General features: G+C 39.8%; 1 long non-coding RNA gene across 1 annotated transcript in view; it reads right to left on the bottom strand.

Moving 5' to 3' along the window:
- LOC135254271 (uncharacterized) overlaps positions 1-15,619 on the bottom strand; it is a 65,379-nt gene that overhangs the window by 36,296 nt on the left and 13,464 nt on the right. The gene's annotated exons all lie outside the window — the stretch shown is intronic.

Raw genomic sequence — 15,619 nt, 5'->3', positions numbered from 1 at the left:
CTTCCCCCCTTGGGCAATCACAAAACGCAATCATTAGCAACTGGTGGCGTTGTTCTGGCAAATCGCCATTTGAGCGAAGATTTATGCCGACTCCTGACTGGAAGTGATTTATTTATTGGAGCAGGCGGCGATATCATTAACCTCCCCTGTGTCTCTGGGGAATGGCATCTGCGTCTCTTATGCTGCTCACACAAAAGGGCTGCTTGCGTACGCCTAGGCCTGCTTCTCCCTCCTGCAGGAGGAGGAGGAGCAGTAGGATGTTGATGGGGCAGCAATCCTTTTTTTTGCTCTGTGCTCACAGGCTGCGTCGGCGGGAGCTGTGGTCACTGGTGTGCACCTAATGTGGGTTAAACAGGGTCGCGGCAGATGCAGGACTCCTGCTTTGCCTGTTGATGTGATTGACAGACAGGGACAAACAGGTTGCACTTGCTCACTGATATAACTCAAATGAGGGCCATCGCTGATTGTGCAAGGTGAAGTCAATTTGAGGAATCTGTACAGCTTCGAATGTGCAGCATCACACATACCTTGTGTGATTGGAAAAGAGACAGAGTTCCAGGCATAATGGAATTTACTGGCATGGTGACTCATGTGTTTGAAGGGAGTTATATATTGTTGGTGTGATATGTGGTATATGGAAAACAGTATGTCATGCTGAAAAGCCCTGACAGAATTTCTCCAAAACAAACAATGAAATCATGAGCCAACACACATAGATATATTCCATAGTTATTATTTTTGTGTTGGAATGTGAGAAAATCACACAGAAATTCTGCAACCCCCTTCAGACAGATGATCACCATGGCAGTAAACTCAACAACCCTGGTGGCCACAGGTTCACCAGCCCAACTCAGTATCACCCTACAATGTACCACATAGAAAAAAAGCATGATAAATGGATAAAAGAAACAGATCCTTTGAACACTTGCTCTAACAATTGTCAGTTTATGCTGTCAATCCATATCAATTACAATATTCTTGTTGACTGAAAATGGTACCAGGACCCCTTATTGTTTTTTCTAGGAGTACTCTTCCTCTTCCATCTCCCGCTAAATTTTCACCCCTTTCCAATGTTCAAAAACTGGTGAAATTGGGCAGGCATGTCCAGTATTGCTGCCAATTTGTTATGCATAACAATGATGCAACTGACACTCTGCAACACTGAAAAACCTATGGTCATCCCATTTGACATACATGAACCAAATTTATTACACGTCTATGTCCTCATGTTGAACAAATCATTTCATTGAAATCATATTGTCCGCCATATTGGATTTTTCACCATTATGAATTGTAAGAGAAACTTTCTTATGTATCTCTCCTACAATATTTGCATGATTCTCACTGATTTCTCTCCAAATTTTCAACACAAACATGTTCACTGGAACATTAAGCACATTGCCAGATAACAATTGCCTATTTGCGGCATTGTTACAGTAAATGTGCAGTTGACAAAAAAAGCTAAATTGATTTAGTCACTCAGCTAACGAGGTAATAGATTAGATATGTGATGTTATTAATGGGCAGAATTATAGCTTACACTGCAAATATATGTGTGTCTGACTATATTACAGTATTGCCATTAAGCAATGCCGTAATATAGTTGGTAAGCTGATGGCATACCTGCTATCTCAATATGCTTAAGCATACTGATTTTGCCTCTGTCTGTTTTTTTTCAGCATCATAATGACTTCCTTGACTTTCAAAATATATCACTGTCCCAAACATTATGGTCATATATATATATATATATATATATATATACATATATAAATTGTCAATAAAATGCTGCAATTAATCCTGAAAAATCAGGTGCATATGTTTCTCCTGGGTGTAGGTTGACGCTTAACAGTGGACCATTGGAAGATGAAGTCTGAATATGTTCACTGTCCCAGTGCAACATGTATGTTCAGATGTTAATCACATATATCAGTGAATTCATGACCTTCTAATTAGAAAAGTTAAAGAAAGAGGTCCCACAAAACTCCAAAATGATCCCATCTATATTCTCCAAGTGGCAGGAGAAATTAGAGTGGCAGACCAAATGACAGCATTAATCAGAAATTAATCAGGACTTGAACTTAACTGGGAGGCAATATGGCCCATCTCCTGGACTTGTAAGTATGTGTAATTGAACACTTATAGCAATCTCAGAGCTGTGCCAGTGTGCATCTGCATTAACCACCAGCACCTGGGGTAAAAGAGTTGGTGAGAATAATTAAATTATTTTCTTCATTCCGTCCCTAATGCCATGATCTTTTAATTTCATTTGATTTTGAAATTATTCTAATTATTCTGCCTTTCCCAGCATATTACATTCAGAAATCTGTCAAACTCAATATATATGTATAATTTAGGCTGAGGGAGAGGGGTGGAGAGGAAGGGGGAGCACTGGTTTGTTCGAGAATTTGCTCCATCCTTATCAAGCACACACTTGAGAGTGCCACAAATCAGCAATTTTATTGGGGGCAATAAAGTTGAATATCCAATTGGAGCCAAAGTGTTCTTCAAATTTATGAAGAATTTTTACGGCGGTATAATTTTCTCCCCTGGCTGGATAATTGTTTGGATTTTAAAGGTATATTTTTATTGGCATATATACTTTTTAATTAAACATTTAATCAATTTCCTTGACCATTAATACAGCAGGTTAAGATGAAAGGACTGCTTTAGCCCCAGAAAGAAAATAAGCTGATCTCTGTCTGAAACAAAAACACACGATTTCTCAAGCTGTGTTCAGTGAGGAGAGATTTTAAAAAAACCTGGACACACAAACTCAAGAAAGGAAAGAGAAATCAACATTCTAACAGTCAAAATAAAACTGAAGTGGGGCAAAACCAATGCAGTTACGTACAGGGATAAAGCTTATAAACGCGCGGTATGAATTAAGAGGGAAAACAAGAATAATTTGAGTAGAGGGGAACAAAAAAATATATATATAGGACAAACAAACCTTGACAAGGGCAGCGGAGGCAGCCAGGGGGAAGTACGAGGTCTGTGGCTGGGAGCAGGCGTGCCAAGAGCAGGCCCTGAACTGTGGCACTGACATGCCGCCTGGCTGCGGGAGTCATGCCTGCCAGCCCCGCTGATTTATCAGGAGGCGCCCCCGCCAGCCGCCGCCTCGCGCTCCCCAGCGCTCCCCCCTTTATTGAAAGCCTCCCTGACGTCTCCGATAATGCAATCAGAGCAACAACAGAGCCAAGGCAATTTCTCCTTCACTCTTTGATAACCCGCGCTTATTGAAAGCCGGTGGCAGCGGCGACAACAGCTCAATTGGAAATAGTTCCTGTTTAGAAAGAAAAGATTGGGGGAAAAAAAAAAGTTACGTGCCAGCACAATGAAGGGGGGGGGGGGGCATGTGTTCCGTTTGATGTGAGAAGCGTCTTGATGTTGCTGATCATTTCGGTGGTCAGCGGATTGTCTGAGTAAAAGAGGCTTAAGGTTAATCACTGGTGAGTTCTCCAATACACTAGAACACGATGTACAATGTGAGGTAGATATTAGCATGTACATCATTCAGGCTGTAGTGTCCATTTTAAATGTCATCGTGTATTATGTGTGGCCATGGGTGCTCCTGACTGAATTCATTGCAAGCCAGAGACTAATGAGTCAACCAAAAGAAATTACACATGCTTAGAAATAGTGCAAATGCTTAAAATTTACATCCATGCTTATAATTTACTATTAAACATGGATAGTGAACTCACAGTTGCAAGAAAAAGTTTATGAACCCTTTGGAATTAGCTGGATTTCCACATGAATTCTCATGAAATGTGATCTGATCTTCATTTAATCTACAATAATAAACAAACACATTGTGCTTAAACTAATAATACACAATAATTTTGCACGTTTCATGTCGTTATTGAACACATTGTCCAAACAGTCACACTTCAGGCTGGGAAAAGTATGTGAACCCTTGTATCTAGTAACTGGTAGGACCTCTTTGGCAGCAATAACCTCCACCAAATGTTTCCTATAGCTGCCGATCAGACTTGCACCATGATTAGGAGGAATTATAGATCATGTCTCCTTACAAAACTGCTCCAGTTCATTGGTTTCTCTGGTTTCTTGCATGAACAGCCCTCTTCAGGTCATGCCACAATATCTCAATTGCATTAAGCTCTTGGCTTTGACTTAGCCATTCCAAAACATGAATTTTATTCTGTTAAAACCATTTGTGTGTTTCGTGTCATTGTCTTGTGGCATCACCCAACTTCTATTAAGCTTCAGGTGACAAACTTAAATATCAGTTTTCATGACAGTAGTATGATAGCGAGGAGAAGGTCCAGGTTAACCAGATGATAAATATCCAGCGAGCAACCAGCCACACTAGGCCCACATTCACACATGCACATAGGTTACACAAAAAAAGCCTTAAAATAATTCATTGTGCATTTTTGGACTGCATGTCGGCGTCTGGCAGAAATGCTTTCCTCTCAAAATGAGCAGTTTGGCACAAACGCAGGCTTCTTTTTAACAGGAGATGGATGATCTGATTGGTTATTATACAGTTGCACTGTTGCAAGATCATGAAAGACAGAGCATCTGATTGGTTACTATGCAGCAACACTATTGCCACAACTGTAGGTCATTAAATCTGTTCAGCTTCCCCTGTCCATGTTCACTCCGTGTTCCCACTTTAAAAAATGGCAAAATGGAATGTTGCCATGCCTGTCATGCTTTTGCACTGTTCCATAACGTCATGATGAACCATAGCTTTCGCATTGTTAAAATACAGACTTGTATGCCATGTCTGCCAAAAAGTGCTGGCACATACGAACAGCATTGTCAAGGAAATGCGGTGAGAGGGTTGGGACATCTGTTCAGCGTGAGTCTGTTTTTATAAATGTGCATTCCCTGTGCATCTGTGCATCATGCCTTTCTCCCCTTGCCCTGTATGGAATATGGCTCCCAAAGGAAAAGTGAAGGTGATGATGAAACATTGAAGCCACCAGCCACCTCACTCCTGAGGAATTGGATTTTCACAAAGCCAGTAAATGTCGACTTATCTGAGGCCTCTATCTTGTTCCCTTTGTACACATGGGCTCGGTTAAAGTGCTCCCGGCTGGTTTTATTTTCAGTTATGTGATTTATTTTTCGGTTATTTTACCGTAAAGCACCTCCAGCAACTTGTTGTTCACAATATTCACTGCTTGAACAATCAGCACACTGGCAATCATCGGCCATACATCTGCTTTCCTCCATTTTGCTCTGCAAACCCCTATAAAACACACCTTGCTGCAGTTCTGCCCGGCACTGTTTGGGAACTCTCACAAAAGTTTACCACTGCGATAAAACAGCTCCCTGATAGCCCTTGTAAAAGCACTGAGGAAACCCCGGGGAACGCCACCTGACCTGAGTCCACGGTATATGAAGGATGGGAAGATCTGTGTTAGAGTGTCCTTTACAAAATGTTCTCCAGAGACACATTTCACTGGAAAGGTCACATTATAGGAGGCTCACTCTCAATGTGTGGATTGAATCAGAATGATCACAGTTCTGCCCTGTGCTTTAAAGTGACAGGTGGATCTGTGACTAACCGTTTAAAAGAATTCTAAAATCATTAAGCAGAGTGGACAATAACTGCTATAGCTGGCTACACATAGGGCAGACACATACTCATACAACAGACATTAGGGTTGTGCAGTATAGCGGTACCAACATTTTTGAACTATATCTGCATTTGTTGTTTATCTCAACCTGTTGTGATGAGATGTGTGTCTGTGTGTGAGGCTGCTGGTGAAAGACATGAGTTCCCACACTTCCCTGTGATATTCCTTTGTAAGCATTGACAATGAATACAAGTGGTGCTGGGATGCTGTGCCTCGTTTTATGCATTAGCATGTTACAGCAGCCTACTGCTGACAAGCCTGATTTACAGCAAGCCGCACCACTGAGTGCAGGGCAGAGGACACAGCATAGTAAGACCAAGTGGTTGGGTTGTTTTTAAGTGAATTTAGTTTGTTTGATAAGGAACCATTATAAACACATGTTGTACATAGCTCTTCAGAAGGACACCATTTGACTGGGTACCACCTGGAAGTGGAATATGGCTAGGGGAAAAAATGGGCCTCATTCACAAAACTTTTCTTAAATTATTCTTCCTTTTGTTCTCAAAAATGTTCCTACGTAAAAACAATATGAGAGTCCTGACACATGGGCAGACCCTTGTTTTTGTGCAGGTTATGATGAATGCTAGCTGTTTGCAAAATTTTATGTCCAATCCTGTTCATGTGATTTGAATAAGGAAACAGCCATGAACAAATGCAGATAAGAAAAAAAAGATGAATGCTGAAATGTTCTTCGAAACGTTCTTACACGCTGTTTATGATCAAATGTGATCATACACATGTTTTGTGAATGAGGCCAAATATTCCAATTTGGAGAGTTTTGGTGCCGTTTGGGGAGGTTTGTGCCATTGTGTGCCATTTGGGCCCACCTTTGGGAAAACGCATGTCAAATTTTATTGCTTTGTTCAAAACTTTTATCCTGATGTTTTATACATCCTGGGGTACAACTGGAAAATGAATTGTGATTTCGTCCGGTATCAGAAGTACATATAATCACTACAGAATAAAGAAAATACAAAATTATTTGTGAATTTATTTGTTGTTTTTCAGAATAAATGTGTCCTGTGTGTTTACAGAGTAAGCCTGACGTGTGATCTGGGGATTTGGTCATTTTGGTAATAAATGTGCTCTTTATTTAGAACTTTGAACCATGTCTGTATTGTATATAATTTTGATAATGGGGTTTATTTAATACAGGGGGAATTTTAACAAAAACCCAAGATTTTAAGTGGGGTTAAAGGGGTTAAACTGGTCATTGGTCTCAACCTGTTTTCATTCATTTCCCTTATCAAGTGTGCAAAGAATTTGAATAATCAATTGGCATCATGTTACAGATTACAAATTTATAAAAAGTTTTAAAAATATTCACTAATCGGTTAACTACCACATTAGCTTCCAGCACAACCTGCAACAAAGGCTATCTGACGAAACCTGGGCCTCATGATCATTTAAATTACAGAATATGCACATTGCAGATCTTTTCCACGAATATACTCCCAGTGTGAGAGAGGAGAACGATAAGGACATGTATCCATAATTTTCAGTAATGCTGATGAAAACGTATAAAATTTGTAATGTAAGTAAAATAATTCTATTTTAGAATTCTATTACTTTACCTAATTGAGGAGAACTGGCTATATTGAATGGTACTGAATATTATGTGATGTAATATAATGTGCTCACATGCATGTATAACTATGGGTATTGACTGCGTATAGATAGCTACACTGTACGCTAGTGTACAATATCCATCCATCCATCCATTATCTATACCTGCTTATCCTGGGAAGTGTCGCGAGGGGTGCTGGGAGCCTATGCAATTAAAATGTATGGTCAGCTGTGCCTACACAAGTTGTGTGCCCAAGGGAGAACATAATATATTCCATACACATGTGGTGCCTTGTGTAAAGCTATGGAGACATTTCCCCTACAGTCAGATAACTTTACATTTGTGTCATTTTAAGAGCGTACACACAGAAAGCTATCATACTACTTATGTAGAGACGTTAGTTAATATAAAATAACTGTATAATTTACAACATACTACAAATGAAGCATCATTGCTGCTCAATAATGAGAAGACGTAAAAAATATAAGTGCTTGTCATCTTCTGTCATTGGCTAGCACCTATTTAAAATTGGCATCCTCTGGGTGGTTATTGGGAACAGAATAAGTTGCACATGCTCAGATGCAATGTTATTGCTTTGGTCTTAGCTCTCCGCCGGGTTATCCTGAATCCATTTCACCACTTAACCTTCGACCCGCCCCTCACCACTAACTCCTTGACAGACTGCCACTTATCCTTTGGTCTAGTTACGCTCGACATGCCCCTGTGCTGTTCTTGACAGACGTTTGAATGAATTGGCATCTCACATCACGGCGCCTCACGTATCCTCATGGAGGTAGAGAAGTTAGCTAGATATAAAGGCAGCAGATCACACTGACCATTCCCAACATGTTGAAAAGCCAAGTGCCAAGTGGTTGACATAAGTGGTTCACAAGTACACATGCACAGAAAAAAGATTAAAATGCGCAATTTTATTGTTTTATCTATTTTTAAGTATGTCTCACATTTGAATCTTTTTGCCATGCATGCATACTACCATACCACTTACAACCCCATGACAGTTTTTTGCCTGCAGAACTAATGATAAAGGCAAATCTGAGAACATTATTACAGCACCCATTTGCAGAAAATGCTTAAAAGTTTGTTTTGCCAAGGGAGGCACGCCCAGCCTGGAAAAGCATCTGGCAGACAACCACCCCAATCTCTTCAGGGTCTTAAACTTCCGACAGGTATGATAATAAAAAAAAAAGTTATTGTGATGGTTAAACAAGTGCAGTGATATTGTTCACAAAGTGCTCAAATCTTTTAAATCTATTTGAAAGTTTACATTTCATTTTATGAGAAATTCTTGGTCAACAGTGATTTCCCGTGCTATCAGTTTGGTATCAAGAACACTTTTATGCATTAAGCATGCGGCCACATATTAATTTTGCAGCAGGCTACACATTAAATAAGCGACACATGTTAACTGTCAAAGCCTGCTATATGTTACGAATAACAACCACGTGTAATTCTTGTACGCAGCCACATATTAGCTACTCTTAGCTCTAGGTTTAGCAGCCAGATGATACACAATGCAACTAGGTTTAGTAGCCAGATGATACACAAGGCGCTGTCATGACCAATCTCTCTCAGCTTCCCCTGTCCTGCAGTGGAGCGGCTGAGCAGCCAGCGTGATCGACTTGAGGGGCACAAGGTCAGAGCAGAATGCATTTCCGAGTCTCAAAGCAGGCTTTATCTATTTGACCTTCAGGCCTGCTGATGCCACTGATTTAATGTGCGCCGCTATTTTATTAGAATGTTTACTTAAGACTGTGTGGGACCGGGACCTTCCCTGTGCTGTAAACCACCCTTCTATTCTCTCAGCTCGAATGCTGGTCAGAATGATGGCTTTTTTTTTTGCTGAGCAGTGGAGCTCTTCAAAATGACCCTGTTCTTTTATTCGCTTTGCCCTGTTGCCTTTGTCTTACCCTCAGTGCCTACCCTCCGGCTGCCTCAGCAGATCTGAAATGAAGTTCCCGTAGTGCTCAGTCAAGAATTCAGTTTGAAAAGAATCCATCCCTGTGAAAGGCATTGGGAATAAACATCCAAATAATTACATGTAAGAAAACAAAATAACATTTTTGACTGATACACAGTATGAAACAATTTTCCGGAGATTTTAAATCCCAGGATAATTTACATGTTTTAGCCCATCTGATGAAGGTAAAATTGGTGCCAGTTGCATTAGGATCTTGTTGTTTTAATATCTTTGTATTGTTTTTCTTTGCAGTGAAAAATGTACCACTAAATCAGATAGATTTTTATGATTTTGGATGATTGATAACAATGTTAGGAGGGTCATGGTAATGTCTTCTCCCTTACTGGTGGAGGGTCGAGCAGGGTCTGGTCCCCTTCTCACAATTCAAGGTCTATTATGTGTGAATACTGCCCAGGGGACTCCACCCACTCTAAAGGTGAAAGGTCAGTTCAACCCCCACGGCCAACATATCCTGACCCCAAGTCCCTCTGGAAAGACTCCCTTAAAAGCCTATGGGTGTTAGGTTGTCCTTTGTGATCGCAACACTCGTGTACGTACCCAGGATGCTAAACGTGTCATCAAAGATAATAGTAGAAAAGAGCTGTCACTTAACACAGTCCACAATAGCTAATGACGAAAGCTAATAGCACACTGTATTACTGAAGACCGAAGCACATTAAACGCCATCTATTAGTGCTTTCCATGTTTATTTAAGACCTCAGTGGACGCACCGGTAGTTGATCATTCAATGTTAAAATACATTAAAATAATGCCAGTATTCAATAAGATCAACACCATTCAAATAATGTCAATATTGAATCACAGGTAGAAAATTGGAATTTTGTCAAACCTAAAAAAAAAAATACATGAACTCAAATGTGCACTAAGACTAAATGTCATTACATTTAACTGATTGACATTAATAGTTAACCACAGACTGTACCCAAACTTTATAATAGATGCGAAGAAGTCATAGAGCATTTAGTGCATTGAGTGCATTTAGCTGTTTGGCATTTTTAAACAATCAATTGTAAACGTGTTTTGTTTCACTATAAAGACTTTCTTGCTTTTTAAAAAATGGCTATCATGTTGAGTGCCTGTATAGTGGACTTCGTCCAACCTCCAACAAACTGATACAAGAAAACTTTTTTTTCTCATAGGCAGGACGTCCTCCTTCCTGTTCTTCCATTATCCATTGTTATCACTGAAATTCAACAGGTTAAATAACCTTGTTTCCCATGCTATACCACCTCCCTGCCAAATGAGGTGATGTAGTGCAGTGACATTTTCTAAAGCAGATCATAGCCAATCATAAACTTCTATCTACAAACAACTCATCAGCAAATACCTGAACACTTTAGCCTGTATTAAATCAAAGTTCGTATTTACCTTTGACTTGCAATTAAATGCAAATTAAGCATTTACCTTTAAAGACACAGTTTTGACATTAATTTGGCAAATTGCAGATTTAGCGAAATTGTGTTAGCGAAGAAGGAACACTTTCTTTTTAACAATACTTCTAATTTAAAGTTAAGGGAAACTTGATTAAATCTAGACCTTTTTTAATATACTGTACATGCAGTCAAGCGGTTCAGCTTATTTGATGTTCAGTACATCGAGGCTGAGATGCCGGTGTCTCTGTTTAAAACCGATGCTCTTCTACGCGAACGCTACGATAATGGCACAGTTTTCACGCACAGCTAGGCTGGAAGGGAGCGAGACAGAGGGAGCGAGAGAGAGCGATCCCTAATGAAATGCACTCCAAACCTGAGAGGTAAGCAGATAGCACGGCGCTAATTCACCGGGGCGTGGGCCTCGCGCTTTGATGGCTTTATGGCTCCGCGAAACGTCTCCCCATCGAGAAGCCCTGAGAGACGATGGGTAGCCCGAGATATTTTTTTTTTCTCCTCTTTGCGACTTCTGCGCTTTTTGTATCATTAGCAGAGCAAGGAAGTCGTGAATCACCCGCCACGGCCCCCTCCTCTGGGGTGCTAAACGGCTTGACAGAAGGGTGCCCAGGCTGTTGGCAGCAGCTATCGACTGGAAGGGGGAAGCTGCCAGGCCTCCTTGATGGATAGGCTCATTTTCCAGCCGGCAGCAAGTCTCTGCAAAGCATCCGTGTCATTTGTAATGTCAGCCAACAAAATGTAATCAAACATTCCAGCAGTTTAATCACCGAGGGCTGCTCCAGAGATGATTGTAGTGTCAATATAATGCTATTTCATTATCTGTTTGTATTTTATATTGACAGTGTCAGATAAACAGTGTGGAAAATTAAGATTAAAAATATGGTAATTTCATTTCAATCACCCCGGCTACAGTTGCTGGCCCATTATGCGATTGATTACTTCTGAATTAAATTTGGGGCTGAATGTAAAGTTTAATCTTCTTTCTTCTCCGCAATTCAGCTCCCCAAAGGCCTCTTAGTAAGTAAGTACCCATTTCATTTGATCTTTAATGAAAAGTAATGGCCCAAATGAATTGTATAAATCAGCCACCGTGTATACCTAGCTGACATTCTGTTTTTTTTTTCTCCCCCCATTTTCCACTTCTACTTGCCAGACATGCAACCACCCCCCCCCCCCAACCATTTCTTTTTTCAAATCTGGGATTTGATTTTGCTTTTCAAAAAAGAAGTCTTGTGATCATGTGTAATCCACAAAGAAGTCAGGACCACATCTTTCTTCAGCTTGATTCGTCCCTTTCCCTTTCGCACTCTGATTTCTAATCTCCAACTATTTTTTTTTTTTTTTAACTGTGGAAAAGAGGTGGGGTTATTTATATTAAATAAACAGGAAAGAGGCAGGAATTTAAGGGCTTTGCAAGGTGCTTAGCAGTGGAATTAAACCGAGTGTTTTATAGCCTAGAGAGTCGTTTTGAAAAAGACACACACCGTCTCAAAAGCAGTAGCGCCATGATAGACATTTTAATTACATGGTGAATTTTGATATTTTCCCCTCTGCCTCTTTCCCTCTCTCTGAACACACGGGCTTTGCCATGTGTTTCAGACTTGCCAAGCGTACTTTTTCAGATTTTTCTTTTTTTTCGTAAAGCGACACGAGTGTTAACGAGGGCCCTGCGAAGAGACAACAAAATAATAAAAAAAAAGGAGCTCTTTCTTTGTTTGGCTCATTCAGAGCGATTTGTCCCCCTTTGTATTCGTAATTATGTGCCAAAGTAGGATAACAGAAGTTCTCAACTCGACCATTATGCCAACACAAAAAAAGAAGCGCGAACACGAAGCTGATCACTTTGGAATTAGCAAACATGATACTATACAGGGGGAAAAAAATCATTAATACCGTCAGGGATTAGAGGTTCTGATTAAAGAGTAGCTTTTACCGTATGCAAATTAGTGATAGACATTTATCAGTGCCCGGGCAAGCTGTCTCAGCTGTAAAGCCACATATGTTTTTTAGCTGATTAAAAACTGCTTGAAGTTGCAGGCTTTTTTAACGGGGGAAAGAGAGAGTATGGAAGAGCGAGGGAGGGAGAGGGAAAGAGTGTAAGGCAATCAACTCATTTCCTTTTGGCCAAATTCCTGCAATCACACGGAGCATTCGGCTTAATTCCCTCTTTTATTAAACGTTTTCTTTTCTTTATATAATTAAAACATTTCTCTAGTGAGCATGTATGTATGTGACTGCATGTGTTTGCCTGGTCTTGTGCAACACAATTTAAATATGTGTGCATGTGTGTGTATGTGTATATATATGTACACACAAGCACACACACACACACTCATTCTCTTCCCTTTTCCAACTACCACGGTACTTGTTTGTTATTCCCTCGTGTGGGAAAATGCAATTTGAAAATAATGAACACAGAAGCAGAATAAAGTGGGAAGTTTATCAGCAGTCCACCATTGTCTCTAGGCTTGTATGTCTTTCAGTGCTATAATTTTTTTTTTTCCTATGGAGGTGACCCCTTTTGTGTTGACAAAGGAGGCAGGGATGAAACTGAGCTCTTTTGCTTTTCTTGCGGAGCTGATAATGCTGCTGTTTCCCAGCACCCCTCTCCTCCTTCAGGGACCACTTTAATTTATGCCTTTTCATCTCACTGGGCTGGGGAGTCTGTTAACCCGCTCACCACACAGTGTTTCAGGGAGGGGAAACCTCTTACGCAGATCACACTGCCTAGTTAAATCCTTTATCCCTCAGTTTCCTCAGTCTACTCTACAAAAATAGTGGGCGAAATACGTTTATTTCACCACAGTGAAAATTCAATTCTGTTAGAATTACTCATGTCATGTGTATGTGCCTAAGTACAAATTTTCCACACAGACGCAGACACACAAAGACACACACACACACACATGCACACACATGCGTGCACGCTAAAATACACACACTTCAGTAGCTATGTATTTGGATTACATTGCACATTTCAATGAGAATGATGACAGTTGGGCATAAATTCTCAGTTCTGAATTCTGAACATTTGAAACAGTTATAAATCATGGGGAAACTGCTAGCTAATGACACTATGAGTAATTCTGTGATCTTTGTCAATTTGGTCAGCAGAAAAGACATATTTTATACTTATAGCCCTGCTGTCTATTTTCTGATGGTGTCTTATTCACAAATTACATATTATACATATAATATGATTATACTGCATCACTAACACTGGTTATTTGATACATATCACCACCCTCTCTGTCACACAAATGAAGCGATAATGATTTATCTCAGAGATATACTGTAAATACGTGAACAAGAATAAATTGAAGATATGCTACAATGGTAATTTTATTAGTTATTGATAAAAAGTTACATACAGCACAATTAAGGAGTTGTTTACAGGTACTTAATTACTGCTATTATCATGGTTGACATTTACATGTATAAATACACATATTTGATGTTCTATGTTTGCATGTTGAACACGTGTAAAATCTTATTCTGCTTCATCAAACTTACCACCCATATAATGGCTGCATAGCTCATCTAATCTTATACTGAATACAATAAATATGTCAAAGCTTTCGTGACAGGTAACGTTGATGATGTTATTTTTCATTTTAAATACCTAATTTGAACAGAAATAGTAATGCCTCACTTACTTTCCATAATTTCATTTGTAGAAAATTTTAAATAAAGCCCACCATCAAGCTGCACATAACGGCATCCCCCAATTATTTTTAGTCTGGAGGTTTTTAATTAAATTAAACTGAACGTTGTTGTGAGTTTGGCGTAAACTTTTAGAAATGTATCACTTCTGACGGAAACACCCAAAATCTCGCCGGAAAATGACTTCTGTGATGTGTGACGTCAAAGAAGGAACACAAACAGCTCTGCTCTTATATCTTTAGGATGAAAAGATGACAGAAATGGACAGCATTTGGTTGAAAGGATGACAGAAATAGAATTTAAATATTTGATTCCAAATCAAAGGATATTATCAGTGACTCAGAAGACTGATGCTGGTGTGTCTGTAGAAGACATAATCACTAATCCTGATACCGTAATACAGCCATTCAGGCTTGAGCCAGAGGTGCAGGGATCAAAGTTGTAGGATTCTTCCCAAAGCCAACAACCAGAGCACTTTTTAGGTTTTTAGCTATCTCACCCAAAATCATATGGGAAGACTGATACCAGTTGTGTGTGTCCCTCTGTGTCCAATACAAGGATATTAGACAATACAGGTTTCATGCTAATTGTGTTAGCTCTATCAAAGGCTGCAGATGAACGCCACTGCTGGCTTAGCTTCTTCCTCAGCTCTGTCAAGTGAAATCCTTGTCCAGCTGTATACAGATTGTGTCTTTAAGTACATATGGGAGTGTGCACAGTGGGTAGAACTGGGCGTACGAGTCCAGGTTCGATTGGTAAGGACACTGCTTACGCTAGCAAGGTCTTAGAGCTCGTTATCAGCTGTATAATGTCAGTAAAGCTTGTAAAGTTTGGTGTGCCGGTACGTCTAATGCGAAATGAGTATCAAATAAAAACTGAAAAACGAGATCTTGGTTATTTTAGAGGCTGCCACATTCATAACTATAACTTAAAATAGGCAAATAATTATGCATATGTGTGTTGGGCACACAGCAGATGGATAAATGGTTATTTCATAGTTCCGAATGCACATCAGTATAGCCTACCGCATTGAAACAATTAACGTTAATGAACTATTGACGTCATGTACGCTATATGATGGTGCTCTTCACTCATAAGTCTCTAACGACAAGTTAAGGATTTTGCACTAAATAAACCACAAATGGTGTATTATTTATTGTGCTATGTATGTGGCTAGCGACCAGCTGTGGGGGAAAGAATAAATGCTAGGCATTTATGATACAAAGTGTATGATGTAGCTTGTACAATACCTGACCACTCTATATTTTTGCATACTCTATAAGTGTGCATTTCTACCTTACCTACCCAGCTAACTAGTCTGTTTAGGAGAGTATTTGCCATTGTCAAACGAACTCAGAAACATCCACTCTTATGTCGCTACAGTGTT

This window comes from Anguilla rostrata, chromosome 4, assembly GCF_018555375.3.
Source record: "Anguilla rostrata isolate EN2019 chromosome 4, ASM1855537v3, whole genome shotgun sequence".
Lineage (NCBI taxonomy): Eukaryota > Metazoa > Chordata > Actinopteri > Anguilliformes > Anguillidae > Anguilla > Anguilla rostrata.
This window is presented reverse-complemented; position numbering and strand designations above follow the sequence as displayed.